Source organism: Sander lucioperca, chromosome 8 (assembly GCF_008315115.2).
Source record: "Sander lucioperca isolate FBNREF2018 chromosome 8, SLUC_FBN_1.2, whole genome shotgun sequence".
Lineage (NCBI taxonomy): Eukaryota > Metazoa > Chordata > Actinopteri > Perciformes > Percidae > Sander > Sander lucioperca.
Window position 1 is genome coordinate 3,305,599 of NC_050180.1, and position 9,372 is coordinate 3,314,970.

General features: G+C 42.9%; 1 long non-coding RNA gene across 1 annotated transcript; it reads left to right on the plus strand.

The window, feature by feature from the left end:
- The first annotated feature begins 1,345 nt into the window (after positions 1–1,345).
- LOC116043196 lies at positions 1,346–8,682 on the plus strand. Its single transcript, XR_004103418.2, has 3 exons — positions 1,346–1,574; positions 5,384–5,476; positions 8,158–8,682. It is a non-coding gene; the product is annotated as an uncharacterized LOC116043196 (long non-coding RNA).
- Positions 8,683–9,372: the final 690 nt, after the last annotated feature.

Consider the following 9,372-nt stretch of genomic DNA (forward strand, 5'->3'; position numbering starts at 1 on the left):
CTAGGCTAGCTATGTGTCCCATTTAATCCTATGGGAAAGATCGTTGCTACACTTTTGGCATAATTTTCGTATATTTACAGTTTGAATTTCGTCATGCCACTTATAGAACATCTACCCCAATGTCTTATAAAGCTAACTATGGTGTCCGATTTCAATGTAATGCTTTTTTGTGAACATTAGGGGTTTCGTTTCAGAGGTCTAAGAGGAGGCTAGCTAGCTCTCATTGATAGAGCTCCATCCAGCCGCAGGCTCTATCAATGAGACTCGCGGACAAGAGGCGTTTATTTCCATGATCGTTTGTTTAAATAACTCAACACACATATCCATTATGAGATTAACTGGAACCTGTGGTAAGAGATTGCGGGCGTAACAAGCTCGCTGACCGTGCTCTCACTCACACACAGCGGCCCTGGAGCTCTGTCAGGGCAGCGGCGTTTGGTAGTCCATTAACCCAAAAAAACGGTGACTTTGCGCGGGTATGGAGTGCCATGGGCTGCCAGCCATGACGGAGCTCCATCTACCTCCCAGCAGGCCGGGCGGAGAGGCAGCAACACAGGCAGCACCAGCCGCTAAACTCCCGACACACAGTCGGACAAAATCTGCAATTAGCCATTAATTTTTGTAAAACGGCCCATATTTGACCTCTACATAGTTGATTTCTCGCCTAAAATGTTGTCAGAAGTGAATTTAATGATGAATAAGATGGTGAAAATTGTTAAAAATGTCCCGTTGTTGGTTGTTGCAAAAGGACCATGAGAATGGAATTGCAGTAATCGGGACAGACAGAAGGTTTTGGTCAGATGACCTCAGATCTCTGACAGTATATGGGGACAGGAGGCCTGAAATATCAGATGGGGAGAAACCATGTAACATTTTGAAAACATCAGGATTTTAAAATCAACTCTACTGTTCATTGTCATATGTCATATTTCTCTCTCTCTCTCTCTCTCTCTCGCCTGGTTCTGTGTGAGGTTTCGGTCTGTTAAAAGGAAAGTATTTCCTCGCCACTGTCACACCAACAGTTGCTCTTGGGGGGGAATTGTTGGGTAAATTATAGAGTGTGATCTAGACCTACTCTATCTGTAATGTGTCCTGAGATAACTTCTGTTATGATTTGACTATAAATAAATTGAATTGAAATTGAGTCCTTGAAGCCTCCATCTCACAAGGGAAGGCTGAAATAAATACAGATATGGTGTAAGTAAAACAAAACTTTCCCAACCTTTACAATTGCTTCTGTCCACAAGATTGACTGAGCTACCGCCTCCCACAGGAATAACCACAAAAAATCCAGTTAACACATTTCACATCTTTTATTTCTTTCGACTGACAAGAAAAAGGAAGACAGCTGTTGGTAAATTCCTTCTGTGCCTCCTCTCAGAGCAGAAGGGGTGGGACAGGGTTGCTGGAGGAGGGCTCAACTTGTTATTGAGGAAGAGATCCAGTTGCAGAAGACAGCTGAGTACTAACACAGACAAAAACACATTTGCTCCTGATACACCACTGAGGCTCCACTTTTATTCTGTGCCACAAATCTACAACCCTCAGAGAAATGGTGTGATTGATCATCAATGGTGAGTCCTTACTGTTTACAAGTTTTGGCATAAGTTGTGTGTTTGAAGCAATCAGGATAAAAATTCCTTGCACTGGGACTTGAGACTTGAGAATCAACACTGTTGAGTTGTACCTGCTGTCTCTCAGCCACATTAATTATTAACCTGAATCAGGCCTTGAAACCAAATATTAAAGTGTTTTTTTAAATTTCTTTTAAATTCATTGATATTTTGCACTGTGAAGTATCTCAGCCAGCTTTACGAAAAAACATAGACGCAAACTGAGCTTTGTTTTCATTGGCTGTCACAGTGACTCAGCAGTTTTCTGTCAGGAAGTGGCATACAAATACAGCAGGGCTCTCGTCTCCTGAGTAGCAAACATGGTAGCAAAAGAGTATATGACAGGCCTTAGTGTTTGTCACTAACAAGATAAACAGACAAGTTTTATGACAGTTTGTGTGTTGTAACTTCCATAGGGCCTTTGGCTCAGGCAGTTTCAACTTTCAACTTAAAATACAATGTGTCTGTGGGTTTCTGCATGCCGAACATAAAAGCTGAGAAAACTCAATATGTCAATGCAACTTTAAAGGTCCAATATGTAATACTGACAGCTAGTGTTTAAAATAATTACTGCAGGACAAATTCAAAATACTGGAGAGAGTCATCTCCCCGTCCCCTCCTCCCCAGACTCGAAGTTCATGTTGGTTGCCAGGCTGAGACCGCAGCATTCAACAATGTTAGACAGCGGAGTAGCTAACGTTATGCTGGCTATATTGTCATAAAAGCCCGTGCTCACGCGGAGCTCTGTACCCAACTGACAGGCACACTTTTTCAGCTTAGAATTACAGTAGGAACCGCTAAAAACCCAACAACCTCGCCGTCCTCTCCACACGCCAGGATAGGAACTGCTAAAAATAGCACTAACTTGCCGTCCTATTCCACCCGACTGAACACACTTCATTGGTTTAGAATTGCGGCAACAATTGCTAAACACACTGCAAACTCACGGTCCTCTCTTCCCGATTCACAGCCTCCCTCTCTTAGCTTAAAATAACTCACCATTGTACACGTTGTAAACAGCTGTTTACTCCGGTAACGTTAGCAGTTAGCAGGGTTAGCATGGCGTCATTAGCCAGGACCAGTCTGGATCACTTTACTGGCTGTGTCTCAATTGTTTTTGCGAGTAACCAACTCGGGTACTCAAGCTATATAATTCAATGTGAGTACACAAATGTTTAAATTACATAAAATGCCCGTCCCTTGTAGCTGTGATAAATTAGCCCGAAGCTAATGCTTACCTGTTCAGGAGTAAATTAGCTAGCCAACTCAGCGTCCTTTTGGGCTCTAAGCTATCTCCATCTTTCAAATAGATCTCCAATATTTACCCGGGGTTTGTTACATCTCTGGTCACGCAACTGTTAGAAACACGCCGTTTTTTTATGTCATGTAGAATCTATCTCCGTTGATCCTGTTCGCTTGTGTGCTGCTTTCATGGCTGTACTAACGTTACAGCAACAGCGTGCTGGGTTTACGTTTTTACAGTTATATCTGGCAACCCATCCTGGCTGTCAAACTGGGCCGTTGATAACAACACACAGGCCAAAACATAAACATAAATTCCGTCATGGAACGTAAATTTCAAAAAGAAAAAATACTGACATTAGCATTGTTGTCAGAAAAGATAGTATTTCAGCTTAACATGTTTCCTTAATATCTGATGAGGCATTCATTGGTGTCATTTTTGGATTTATTACAAATATATTACATATTGGTCCTTTAAAAAAGGTTTTTGAGTTTTTAGTTAGAAACTGAAAGTTAGATTTTTAATCCCTTAAATGTGATGTACATGCAAAACGTTTTTTTTTTTGATACTATATTTCATGTAAGCTGTTCTCTCTCTCTCTCTCACACACACACACACACACACACACACACACACACACACACACACACAGTATACCTCCTCCTCTCCTCAGGGGCTCTCTCTCTGTCTGTCTTTCTCCTCAGGGTCTGTCTGTCTGTCTTTCTCCTCCTCTCCTCAGGGGCTCTGTCTGTCTGTTTTTCACCTTAGGGGCTCTCTGTCTTTACGACAGCCACATCCTGCTTGAGCCACTCCCGCCAATACCGCTTCTCTCCATCTAGCTGCTGCACTAGTTTAGCGTTCCCAGTGACAGATGAGCGCCGAAGCAATGCTAACATGCAATTACAATGCTCTGTGCTTTTCTCATGCTCATGCACACGTTTGGGGTGTTTCCAGTCAGAAAAATCACTTTCTTGGTAGAAAAAAGCACATAGGCAAAGCAAAACATATTACATGTAGATGGTGAATAGGTGATCCAATCTCTGGAAACTTCTAGCACAGCAGATCATTAGTAAGGGAGCGCACCTTACCACCCAAACACCCATCACGGGTTGAGGCTAGATATTTGCTCTTTCTATTATGAAAGGCAGCAGGTCCATGATCGATAAGAACAGCACGAGCATCCTCGTTGATTGCCCCCACAACGCCGGGTCAGACACCTGATTAAACCACTGCTCGCTGCTGCTGCTACCGGTACAGCTAGCAGGTTGTGCTGCACTGCTAACACTAGCCTCCTCGGGTCCCTGGTTAGCTTGCTCGTCATGATCTACCACACATTCTTCACCCTGATTCTCCTCCTGGGCCTGGCTACTTTTGAAGAATGTTTTGATAGATGGAACCTGTCTTAATAAAGACGCCTCCCTCTCCTCTTTTTCTCTCACTCATTTTCTTGACCTACAACGACTGATCCTACAGTCCGCTCAATTCAGCGCAGAGTTATTTGAAGACTGCGCAGGGGCGGGTTGTTACGTCAGTGCTTTCCACACCTGCGCTTGACCAATTATATAATTCTATTTAAATGAATACAAATATCAGCATGCTTTTTATTGGTTATACATGGTGTCATTATCTGAAATGTAAAGAAAATTCTTCCCCTCACTTGGGCCCTAAGTGCGCATGGGCCCGTGCCCATAATGCCCATTGGGTAATCCGGGCTTGCCTACAGGGCTGCATTAGATTGAGTGATTGTTTCGGTGAATTGACACGGGCGACAGCTTTGCCTTTTTTTGGCCTGCCCGTGTTTATTAATAGTAAGTCTCTGGCTTCATGCATAAGTCGAACCTGTGTGCTTTCTGTATTTCGGTAGTTTAATTATAGAGCTAGTCAAATCCTATTCTTGGAGTGAAATTCCCTGGGTGGCGTTGCCGGTGTCTTCCTTGGGTCTGGACGTTGAGCGGGCCCAAAAGGCGCTCCCACCTTCTCTCCCACCTCCTACACTTGCATAGATTGTCATTCAGTTCCAATTTTCAACAATGTAACTTGTGATGAGCAGGCCAGCGCTTTGCATGGCCGCTCCGCCACCATCGCTGTATGTGAATGGATGAATGCTTTGTCCCGTGAAGTAGAAACCTACTATATAAATGCAGAAGCCTACATTCACCACTTAGCATCAGATAAGTGGTTCTTGAGAACGCTTCCAACGGGCACGTCTACTGAAAATGTCGCAAGCAACAATACTGGGAACCAAACAATAGGCCCGTTCCTAACAGGCATGCGCTCCAAACGGGCACTGCACTAGTCAAATGTTAGATGGAGCAGATTTTTACTGCACAGCTGTATTGAATTACAAGAAAACGTTCACTTTGTGAATGGTTCATTCAGCCTTAAATAGCTCACTCACATGTTTGGGTGTCAGGGCTATTTTCATGACAACAGCTATATATAATGCACTATTTCTGAAATGTGAAAATAAATTATCTTTCCCTACATGGTCAGTGCTACACTGAGTTTAATTTTGTTCTTTTTGTAGCCTGCAGGTACGTGGTGCTGAAGATCCGGGCTGCAGTGAGAGGCGACGTGCAGCCAGAGAAAACAAGCACCACAGCATGTAGCCAGGCTAAAGGTGTGTTTGGTTCAGATGATCCAAGAGTCCAAATCAATGAGCCCTGCTGTAAACGTATTTGAGTCGTGACTCGCTCGGGTCTGTCACCCGTGTCTTTAAATGAACCCATGAGTCGCAAGTCTCTAGTATCACTAACTCGGATCATTTGAGTCCTACTACAATTCAATCTAAAATGATAACAGCGGTACACACAAACCTCTTGCAACATTAGCTACTACTAGTCCTAGCCATCGTAGCTGCCAAAAAGCTTTATAACTTACAATTTCGTAGGCAACCACAACTCCACAAGTCAACTCAAGCGCCTGAGTGAGCAGAGACAGTACAAGATTAGGAACTCCCCACAGAGCCGGAAACATTGCAAGCTCGCAGACCATGGGACTCATGAGTCATGAGCTCTTGAGTCCTCAAGTGAGTGAGTGAGTGAGTGAGTGAGTGAGTGAGTGAGTCAGTCAGTCAGTCGCGTGAATCAGCCGACTACATTGTCATGAGTGGATCTGTAGAGCGAGTGAGGTCTCTCCTCGAGTCAGGGTGAAAAGCAAATCCACAACAAAAGCCATTCTTTCACTTCTGAAATAGCATACAATGTTCTGCACGTAGCATAGGCCTGCTGTAGGTTTGGTGTATAACTGTAGTATGTTAAAATGCAATTAGGTCGAGCAGACATTGCAAGCTCGGTAGACCATGGGACTCATGAACTCTAGAGTCCTCGAGTCAGTCGAATCAGCCGGCTACGTTATCGTGAGTGGATCTGTAGCAGACGAGCGAGTATAGTCTCTCCTCGAGTCAGGGTGAAAAGCAAATCCACAACAAAAGCCATTCTTTCACTTCTGAAATAACATGCTTATAGGTTATAGGTTTGGTGTAAAGATGTAGCATATCAAAATTAGGTTGATCGATTTAAAATAAATAAATAATTAATGTATTTATTCACTGCGGGCATTTCTGCATGTCTACATTGAAAGCCTATATATTACTTAGGCTACACTAAGTTTAGACAATAAATAAACAGTCTGGCTCAAAATGCTTTCTTTCCCCCCCAGATCTGAAATAGTGAGTCTGCACTGAGTGAATCTACAGAACTTCCTACTACATTAGTGGTTAGAGACAATGGGCTAGGACTAAGTTTCCTTGGCGATTTAGCAATACTGACTCAAGTGGCTCGCACAATTTATAATAAAAAATCATAACAGAGAGTTTTAATGAATATGGTCCTAGGTGTGAGGCATTTTGTTGGTAGGATTACACTCTGTAATCAAGACATTTACAAATGCAGGACATATTTAGCCTTTTGGTTAATGATTTTTTTCAAATAATCCCCTTACCCAGGATCAGACCAGCCACAATGCTTTGACTGTTTCTCCAACCCGTTCTCATTCCGAACTCGTAAAATAAGGATGTTTGGACAGTGGCTGTCAGTGGCTGTCAGTTGCTGTCAGCGTATGCGACGAAAAAGGCGTCTTTTAGCGTGTTTGTGTAACGCACCGGGGAGAGCAGCAGTTTGATAGGATTTAGAGAGTAGTATGTAAGGGCGAATTTCCATGTAAAGAGGCTTGTTGGGGTGGTGGATGGTTCAAACACAGGACTTTCATCCAGGAGAGCGGGGTTCGCGTCCTGCTTGTCACGCTTGCTATAGTCACTTTTTTCTTTCCTTCCGCGTGTCACAGAACCGTACGCCCACCCACGACCCTTTCCTAAACCCAACCGTCCCGTAGTTCCCGCGTGTCACGGAACCGTAAGCCCACCCACGACCTTTTCCTTAACATAACTGCGTCAAAAGGGACGGTAATAGTCCCGACCAAGCGTGTTTACTTAAAGCGCTAAAGGAGACTTTTAGCGTTAATAAGAACGATAAAGGCACCTGACCAAGCGTCCATATTTTACGAGATGAGTGTGAGAATGTGTTGGTTTCTCACTAAAGTTGACAGTGGATTACATTTGAGGGCAGACATGGTTCTTAATTCTCTTTCATCCCATTTTATCCTATCTGTGGAAAAAGTACTAATGTGTCTTGTTGAACTTGTTCACATTTGCATATGTATGTGTACAGACACATACATATGTGTGTGCTTTTCTGAAAATGGAATTTAACCCAGAAGCTGCTAGCCTGTATAATTTATTCCCTGTCAGTTGGTCAGCATGTAATTTGGCTGCAGGAGTCAGACACAAACCCCCACAAATCCCACTGGCATTATTTTACATGGTTGCTAATTGTCAACCACCATGCCTCAGTGTGGCTCATCAATGTGTTTTTAGCAGAGCTCTATGGCACAGAGGAAAAGGCTTTATCAGGCTTTGGTTACACAAGCTATACTTGTTGGGCTTTAGGAAACGCTCAATTCATTGACAGCTATGGTCTTTTAATGGGATTTGTAGACAACAAGAAAAATATAGATTATCATCACCACACACCAAATCCTTGAAGTTTTCAAACCCTTGTTATTCCACACAGAAACAATGGTCTGTGAGATCAAACTAAACATAATTCCTTTTCCCTCAAACCAAACCAAAACCCAAAGAAGTCTGTTTTGGAGGAGCTTATGAGCTTTTGTTGAGCTTTGGAAATCTGTCTGTTTTTTGTTTTTTGGATTTAGTGGCAAAAACTGCAGGATAAACATTAAACCCAGTTATCTGCCTCTACATCCCACCTCTGTCTATGTCTCTGCCTCTGTCTCTCTGTGCAGGACAAATGGATGGCAGGATGAGCGCTGATGGGTCAGCCTTGATTTCCCAACCGACCCAGACAGTCGATGTCCTGCAGAAGAAAGACTGTGGATCCTGAAACTAAACCGAGAGCTGGAGGGTAGTGTGGAAGGTCTATAATGAGGAGACAAACACATAAACACACACACACACACACACACTCTATGTGGTTCTTTCCAAATGTAATGAAATCATCAGTTCCTCCACAATCTCGCCACACAAACACAGGCACTACCATTCATTAAAAACTCAGACAAAAAGATTTCAAACTGCATTGAACTCCCACCTGCTTCCAACTCTCGGTTTCCTTCATCCAGTGGAGACAGCAGTCCGAGTTGGCAGAGAGAATGAAAGCCTGATCACCAATTCCTCAGCAGAGGAACGGAACAGTCTGGATAAATATTAAAGACTCTGCTGATAAAGCTGCATCAAGTCATGTATTCGTAGACCTGTTCTTTTTCTCTGTCACTGTAATCATTTTCAGTAAAAAAAGAGCATAGTCCTTGTGTTCTGTGTGTTCCTGGCTCTACCGTGTGCGTGTGTGTGTGTGTGTGTGTGTGTGTGTGTGTGTGTGTGTGTGTGTGTGTGTGTGTGTGTGTGTGTGTAACCGCAAACTCTTGGAAATATAGTAAATATAATAAGACTTTTCTGCGGGCAGAAATAGAATAGCAATAGCAACAGAATTGCAGGGATCCTTTGTGAACCACTGACCACTTTTCACATTATGCTGTTAGATATGTCTACCCTTTGTTCATTTTCCCTTTTGACAAAGGAACATGTGAGCAATCCAAACCACCATAATATTTGATACATTACTTTTTTCAATTGTTTGGATTTGCTCATTGCTCAAAAATAAAACAGACCACACATTGTATACCTAAAGCCACATGCTTGCAGATTGGTCATTGGTCTAGAAGATGGAGGGTGAACAGAAATAGATGTAAAACAATAGATGAAATATGCTGTCATAACTAGTGGGATAACCGTCCGCCATCTTACCTGGGTACTATTTACAATCGCCACCTACGGGCAGCAACTATATTATCAGCTGTTCAGCAGCTAATTGGTTTACCAGAAGGACAAAAAAGAGGGAGGCTGGCATCACTTTCCACTTGTCAGTATAGATGAGACATTTTTTTTCATATTGATTAAAAAACTACAAAAGGTCAGTGAACTACATAACTTCACCATTAGCT